General features: G+C 40.2%; 1 long non-coding RNA gene across 7 annotated transcripts; it reads left to right on the top strand.

Annotated features, from left to right (window-relative positions):
• The first annotated feature begins 359 nt into the window (after positions 1-359).
• LOC124694850 lies at positions 360-4,834 on the top strand. 7 transcript variants are annotated; one of them, XR_007000506.1, is made up of 9 exons: positions 361-530; positions 596-775; positions 877-1,144; positions 1,233-1,288; positions 1,550-1,767; positions 2,298-2,443; positions 2,804-3,292; positions 3,962-4,114; positions 4,430-4,834. It is a non-coding gene; the product is annotated as an uncharacterized LOC124694850 (long non-coding RNA). The 7 variants fall into 7 exon arrangements; XR_007000508.1 differs by having other exon boundaries at positions 2,804-3,288; XR_007000505.1 differs by having other exon boundaries at positions 2,804-3,061; positions 3,192-4,114.
• The last annotated feature ends 1,242 nt before the right edge of the window (positions 4,835-6,076 follow it).

Here is a 6,076-nt window from a genome sequence, read left to right on the forward strand (position 1 = left end):
CCTCTGGGGCTATCCACGATATGCACCTGGCACCGAAGGGTTGGGCGTGGGCGATTTCGTCTCCACTCGTTGGCCCACCTGTCATTGGCTCTGCAGAGCGAGGAAGAGATTGCAGGGAAAAGGAGGTCGTGTGGTAAAACCTAGCCCCACTCCTTTCCTGTGCCGCCGCCGCCTCTCACGGTTCCTCTTCTCTTCTTCTCACATGGCCTCTCCCTCCTCGGCATCAATTGTGACCGCCGCTCGCATGCTCCACTTTGTGTCCGCCGCTGCGCTGTACTGCGGCTGGTGGCAAGGAGAAGGTCGCTGGGAGGCGGTGCAGCACCGGTGCTCACGAGGAGCAGGTCAGCCGGTCGCGCGCTCGGCCGTGTCGGCCGCCGTTCTGCCACACTGCAGCCAAGGCAAGGAGGAGGACGCTGGGAGGCAGTGCTGCACCATTACTCGAATCATGGCCATACTGGAGCCGGTGGTCACACAGGTTGAGGGTGACGCCCATGCCTCTGCCACCGGAGATGGACGACGACAGAGCCGAGGTGAGCCCCCATCCTATCCTCTTGCCTATGTATTCCATGGGGCTCACACCTCCATCGTTGCTCAGCTGCCGGCCAGTGAGATCTAGACGAAAAAGTAGGAGGCAGAGAGGGATATGAAGTGGGGAAGAAGTGACGGTGAGGGATGATGAAGAAATGAACTCCGACTTCCTGCTGTAGAACCACATCCACAACGCCCTCTTCTAAGCTAGCTACTACCTCCCCAAGAAATGCAACATCAAGCCAAGGTGAGCACTGAGCACCCTGATTTGAAGTTATTTCCTTTGCATATTGCGGCAGCAGCAGCCCACTCTTACTGGTTTTGTTTTCATGCTGATTGGTTTTGCAGCTTGGTTCAGATCTTCCGCTCATAGAATTTATTCTTCCCCGTCTCGACCTACAGACCGGCGGGACGAGTCGACCTAGGCAACTCCTGGGCGGAGGGGAAGCGACCACATGGAGGCAGGCGTAGCACGGTAGCAGGTTGGCAGCGGCGCGTCGATCTGGGCAACCTCTGAGGAGAGCAGCGCAGAGAGGGAAATGTGAGGAATTAAAAACCGTTGCCTCTCAGATTCTGATATTTTCCGAAATAGATGACCTGGTTTCTTAGGTTTCAGGTTTGTAGTGTCTACAATTTTTGATTTCTTGTCGTATAATTTTGGGCCATGGATCTTCTCCTAATAATTTCTAGGAATTCGCGTGTAGGGTTCAGATGGAGAGAGCTCAGAGATGCCCCGCAACAGCAGAGTGGCATCGTCAAGGTAAGCTATTCACGTCCATCCACCTCTGGAGCTTCTCCTCAGCCGCAACTAATGAGATAAAATGATATCTGGAAAGTGACCATAGTTATGTTTCAATTCTTGTGTTTGCCGTGGGATATCCAACTCTGTAGCTATGGAGCTGATTTAATAATGAGGAAATGTGATTTCAAACAGCACCCAAGTGTGAGAGTTTCATTGGATTAGAGTTTATCTCACTATTACCATGAATGTGAGCTTATTTTCTATATTTGTTATTTGCAGGGATTTTGCCTATGTTCTTCTTGAATGTGGCTAGAAAGGAGCAGAGGAGGCAATCTCTCATGTCAGCTGGCAAGATAACTGTTTAATCATGTGAGAGGTACATTGGTTACTCCACGAGGAGATGTTTTCTGTCAGTGTAATGTACTAGCTGGTGTGACAGTGTTTGAGAGCAATTAAATCCTTGTATGGAAGAGAAACTAACATCCGGTAACCTGCAGGTATGATTTCTTGATCTTGGCCAACAATTATAATATGTTCTCCTAGGATATAAATTGAATTGACATGATGGGCATATCATATGATATATTCGGACCATAAATGTATACTCTTGGAGGCAGTTCATTTATTTTCGTATCTCTGTTTTGTTCCATCGGTGGTCCGGGAAATCATGTATTTGTTTGTATACTTGAAAATAATAATCACGACGAATCTTTAATTTTTAGTTTCCTGAAGCATAGTTTGGGTGCCAGATCCACCAAGGGCTTGGGTGCATATGAAATATTTGTGGTGGGAGTTTTACACTTAGAACCATTGTCTTTGCTGGTTTTCATCATGCTGTAACAACATATAATGTCTTCATCATTGAGTTTTATCTTCTAGAACCACATATTCTATTATGCCTATCAGATTCATTGCTAAACAAATATAATCTATATGATTACCACATTATCAAGATATTTCCTTTTTTTTTCCTGAATTACTGGTAAATCTAAACAGATGCTCATGAGGCTCTTTTGTGCTATTGTAGGTCCAAATTGACCAGCTCATCTTCACGTATGATTATTATGTCTATGGCAGCATGAGATCTCCTCATTGATAAATAAGCAATGCGGCCATCTGCTAATTGGCTCACTATTATATGGATATAACACCATTGTGACAGCGTATGGACAGGTACTTATTTGTATGTTTGAAAGTAATTTAGTAATTTGTGCATGGCACATACAATTGGTTACTGTTTACTTCTATAGCTTCATTGGGGATGCTACTGTTATTAATTTAGCAGCTACTATAATATTTAAGGAATGATTTATCAGAAGGATGTTTTACTTTCTATGTGTAAACACGTCATCTTTGACACAGTGAAGCCATAGTCGCTAAACAACATTTATGACCTGTTTAGCTATGGGATCCCCAACGTTTATATCTCAGAAATACGACATAGATAGTAGCAAGGTAACCAGTAGTTATACAATTAAGTGTATTATTTTAGTTTTGAGATGCTTATCTTCCGACTTTTTTTTTGCACAACAGTTAGAGTACATCTTGAGTCATAACGATGGGTACCAATTAATCTGATGAAGCTAACTATAGAGGAATAATTCCACAAATTATGGAGATGATATTCAGTAAAGCTGATGCAGTGAAGGGTGATACAGAGATATTAATAAGAGTGTCCAGCATCTTGTTCACTGAATCTTGTTCTGCAGTTTCCTATCAACCCATACGGTAAGGTCAAGCAAATGGTAGAGGATATCATTTGAACTTCTCCAAGTCCTGGAAATCATACATGTAAGTGATGATTCTGAGATCGCTATCGCTTACTACAAACATTGAAGTCCTTTTGTACAACCATAACACTTGTTACTGAGTGAGTATCCTAACCCTTTTGGGTATTTTAATGTCATTGGTTCCGACCCAGAAGGAAGGCTGGGTGAGGCTCCACCACCTGAACTGTGTGAGTGCCGCCTTATGTATGGTGAATGCTTTGAAAAATCACTAGGAATTATCCCAGGGTGGTAGGTACATGTACATCTTCCAACAAATAATTAATTGTCAGCGTGTTTTAGCTAGAGTCTCTGCTATCAGTAAAAAAAATCACATTTACTGGACTGCTCGTGTTCTAGGTAGTATATTTTTCTTTTGGGAAACCTACAAACATGTGTCTTGATTCTTGAACAATCATGGTCCTCTGCTTTCAACAATATCTGCAACAATTAGGTCTTTTGGGAATTCATGCAAGCACTGTAAAGCTTCTCAGGGAACATAACCTCTAATTTGTTTGTTTTTTTCTAAAACTGATGCAACAGACACAATCAAGAAGTTCTTGTTTATAGTGGATATTACTACTTGTGATATTTGTAGTAATATTTCCAATATAATTCTTATGCTTATGCAATTTCCATACCATCTCATGATTGCACATGACATTGTTCTACTATTTCGGAGTATGTTATCTAAAAGACTCGTAAGGTTTTGACTTGCAGACTAGGTGAATAATGCCTCATGTTACTGAATATTTGAAGTATGAATACACAGAACTTAGGAATACATGCATACTTTCATCTAGTATTTAAGAAAAAATATTTTCCTATACAGAGTAATAGGTCACCCTTGGAAAAGAATGAAATAGTATTTTGTATGATTATAATGTCCATGCCTTTCATGTCTTGTCATGTTTCCTGGTCTCAGATGTTCTAGGCAAGTTGGTGGTTAATGTTGTCCAAATTGGCCTGTTACCCAGCCCCGGTCCTTTATTTAAACTCTCCACAATATCATATTAAATATGATTCAAAGGCTGAACATGATCTACTCAAGCTTCTACAATACGCCATCTTTGTACAGGTGAGTTCTCACTTTTTTGCCTGCTACAATAGCCTGTGAATCAATGTGTCTTGGTACTAGGTTTGTGCCAGAAGAGCGTCTTTCGTGACAGGGAAAGAGTGCAAAAAAAGAGATTCATCAGCTATGAAATCTTGATAGGTATCGGTATTGAATAGAGGGGGTTGTTTACAAAGCATGGACCATTTTCCAATACATGTAGCTTTTTTTTCCTATTTCTATAAGGATAACATAAGTTTAAATGGAGGTCAGCTGCTAGATCAAAGACAATACCTTATTTATATTCAGATATCTAATTCCATTGTCTGATGGATGAAGGACTTGGCTCAGTGGCCGGGATGGGGCGTCGTCGGCGCGGTCAAGTTTTTTGCCATGTATGGTTTCTCCTGCAACAACCTCAGGAAGTTGTGCTGCCTATTCTCAGAGTTCGCGTTGGTTATCCTTCTTTTTCTGATGTAAATTAGAGAGGTGATGGTATTGTAATGTGCTTTTTGGGGAAGCTGCTGAGCTGGTGTACTCTAGGGACTAGATCAGATGAAGGATGAGGTGACGAGCTGAGAAGCAATCTTTATTTTGTATCTTGTTCATATTCGAGGTTCATAGCTTGGAATCCGTAACACTATTCTCATTTGTTTTTTCTCTGTATGAATCTTCCAGTTGTTTGGCTAGAACAATAGCATAGTACATCATATAATCATATATATATATATAGTTGTTCAGCAACAGTATTCTTCATTAGCCATAGTTGGTTTTGATCTTCTTTATTTTGATGCACTGATATATCTTGCAGTTGCGTATATGGTTAAGCCCCATCTAGAAAACTATTCGCTCAGAATGCAACCTATGTGGTTTGCCTGTCGAGATGCTGCATTTGAAGGCTTTACTTGTGCCTCCTTGATTGGGACGCTAAGGGCCAGCAAGGAGGCGCCCCAGGGGGCGCCCCAACTACTAGTATACTATCAATTACAAGTTGTTTCATTCATCAGCCATGAGATGGTCTCTCATATTTACCTACTTTTTTCTAGTCGCTCAACCTTATCTGCCCTAGCTCTAGCTCAGTCAATAAAAATATGAAATGATATCATAAGATTGTCAACATGTCCTCATATCAAACGAAGAACATGTATGATATCTTATGGGAATTAAAGGACACGGTATGCCTTGGATTTCTGTGTCCCACACCAAGCCTCTTTTCTTAGGAAGATTTATTTATGCAGAAATATTTAAAAATGAAGAATTATATGTCACCTGCGATTGACCGTTTACAAAATTGTAAACATTAGAAAGAATAATAAATGTTGTCAATTTAACAATAGAAAAAACACAAGAATTTGTCACAAGGTTTCAATGTATATCACAATTGTAATTGAAAAGAATACGTCTGTTGATACTGAGGGGAGTTTTCCTATGGAATTGCGTCCACAGTAGCCCATAGTAAACTTTTATGTTGCCTAATCATGCAATCAGAACAACCTCTATAGAACATATTCTAGGGAAAACAATCATTAAAAAGGAGGATGCTAGGTTCCCAACTATCACTTTCACACCATAAATCATCTTTTGGCAGGTCAATAACACATCATTTTTCAATTTTTTAATGTTTGGAAAATCCAACACCAAATTTCAGAAATAACAAAATTAACTTGCATTAAAGAGGCTAATTCTACTTCTGATGTTAGTAAAAAATTACCACATATGTTTCCTCAATCACATTGGAGAAACTTAACCATTTAATTTTACTCTTCATTTGTTCCAGGTTTGTTAATGATGGACATCAAAGTCATTAGGTAACAAATTTATTTTGTAGTAGATCTCTCTATCTCTCACAGAAGTCAGTCATGTTTTATTTACATTTATGTTGTTACAAATTTACCACATATGTTTCTTTGACGTCGTAGAAAAATTTCAACATGTCCAGTCTATTCATTGTCACATTTATGTTTCTAAAATGTTTTATAAATTAAA

This window comes from Lolium rigidum, chromosome 1, assembly GCF_022539505.1.
Source record: "Lolium rigidum isolate FL_2022 chromosome 1, APGP_CSIRO_Lrig_0.1, whole genome shotgun sequence".
Lineage (NCBI taxonomy): Eukaryota > Viridiplantae > Streptophyta > Magnoliopsida > Poales > Poaceae > Lolium > Lolium rigidum.